We start from the raw sequence: 2,244 nt of genomic DNA on the forward strand, positions 1-2,244 counted from the left end.
ATAAACAGTAAACAGTGCTAATGAATTTTTGCTTGGGTCTTCTTGGGTTTGTTCATGTGCTTTTAGGACCAGAAACAAATGTCAAGAATCTATATTAAAACCCATTCCTGTTTAATCCTAGAAATACCACGAACTGGCTAATTTAAGTGTTAGCTGTAAAACAGGATTCCTTCACATTTGGCAGTATTTTTTTCTCTGTTTATTCTTTCATTGTGTGGATGGTATCAAATAGCACTCAGTCTGCCAGCTTCTAGTGCAGGATGAATATTGGTGCAGTTCTGATACAATCTAAAAGGCAAAGAATTGCTCTAATCAGAACCTTTCATAATACCTTAATTTCATAATTTCACTTTTCCACACAAGGAGTTAACTAAAATCTGGTGGTTTGCAGTTTGAGTTAGGAAGACAAACTGATGATGATGTAAGAATGATGTAAATCCTGTTGACTTACAAACAACATAGAAAATGTTTCATTGAAAAGAGGAAAAAATTCAGAAGATACTTCCTTTTTATGCAGTCCTGAAGTACTCAGCTGTTTCTCAGAACCACACTACTTTTTTTTTCTGCCTCTGCAACTCCTTTTTTCCAATTCCTGGCATTTTTTCCTGACTCTGAAATTAGAGATTTTAGTAAATCTCTTTCAAATTCCTCCTCCATGGTATTTAGCTTTGGCAATAGGCCATTGTTTCACCTATCACTCTTTTAAGGATGAATTTTTTTTTGCATTTATTTTAAGTGACAGGCCTTTTTTATGCTCTCCAACTTGAAAATGCAATTTCACCCAGCCATCAGTGGATAGAGCTAGAATGTAATTAATTCTTTCTCTTCTGCAGGAGAACACATAGAAGCCCAGTGTGAAAGCAGGAGTTAACACAGTTACTTAACATATTACTTCTGTCCCAGAGGAGCTCAGAGATCAGTGTAATCATAATTTCCATTGTTTCCCAAAGTGGGTGTTATCGTGAAAAGCATATTTTTTCAGAAGGAATAATTTTACCCAACATATTCACTCCTAAATTTAGTGAGTGGAATTCAAATAGGTCAACATTGAAGCCTAGAAAAATTAAGCAAATTAAAGCAATGAGAAAAGGTATGTTTTCTTTTGTAGCTGGCAAGATAACACACCTGTGAATGAATCACACACCTGTGTGATTAGTAACACACCTGTGTGGTGAATCACACACCTGTGGGATTAGTAACATTGAGATGGCCAGAGACAATTTGGATTTGAGAACTGATAAAGACTTGAAATAATCACAGTAAATACAGCAATAGCCATTACTTTCTTTTCCTGAGCAGTGAAAACTGCTCTGTGCTGCACACACGTGACAGTATTGCAGCTCAATGATTTAATGAAGCACTCAGCACTCCCGACCCGTATGAGCCAAGTCAGGGACACTTCCACTCCTTTGCATTCTGACTTCAGACTTAATTTCTGCATCTGTTGGTAGAATTTGCACTAAAAAATGTGATTTATTTAAGACAGACTTCTTCTCTCACCACTGCACTCGGCTCTGGTGAGGCCGCACCTCAAATCCTGTGTCTCGTCCAGGGAAGACATTGAGAGGTGCTGGAGCGAATCCAGAGAAGGGCAGCGAAGCTGGTGGAGGGTCTGGAGCACAGATCCTGTGAGGAGCGGCTGGGGGCTGGGGGGGGTTTAGCCTGGAGAAAAGGAGGCTCAAGGGGAACTTTCTCGCTCTCTACAACTCCCTGATAGGGGGCTGTAGCCGTGTGGGGGTCGGGCTCTTCTCCCAGGCAGCCAGGGACAGCATGAGGAGAACACAGCCTCAAGTGGGCCAGGTGAGGTTTGGGTGGGACATCAGGAGGAAATGCTTCACAGAAAGGATGATTGGATATTGGAATGGGCTGCCCAGGGAGGTGCTGAACTCACCGTCTCTGGAGGTGTTTAAGGAAAAGACTGGACGTGGTACTCAGTGACATGGTCTAATTGACGTAGTGGTGTTTAGTCATAGACTGGACTCGATGATCTCAAAGGTCTTTTCCAACCTAAATGACTGTGACTCTTTTGGGTCAAACCGAGCCGGCGGGGCTCGGCACAGACGGAGGCGGCCGAGGGTCGGACAGTCCCTCACGGCCGCTCCGTTCGCAGCACCGGCCCCTCTCACGGCTGGGCCCGCCCCTCACGGCCCCCGCCGGCCCTGCCCCAAAGCTGATTGGTTCATGAGCGCCACGTGACCAGCGGGCGGGCGCGCGCTCGCGGGGAGCAGGGCCCGGCGGGAGCGG

Source organism: Molothrus ater, chromosome 7 (assembly GCF_012460135.2).
Source record: "Molothrus ater isolate BHLD 08-10-18 breed brown headed cowbird chromosome 7, BPBGC_Mater_1.1, whole genome shotgun sequence".
In the NCBI taxonomy this organism is placed as follows: Eukaryota; Metazoa; Chordata; class Aves; order Passeriformes; family Icteridae; genus Molothrus; species Molothrus ater.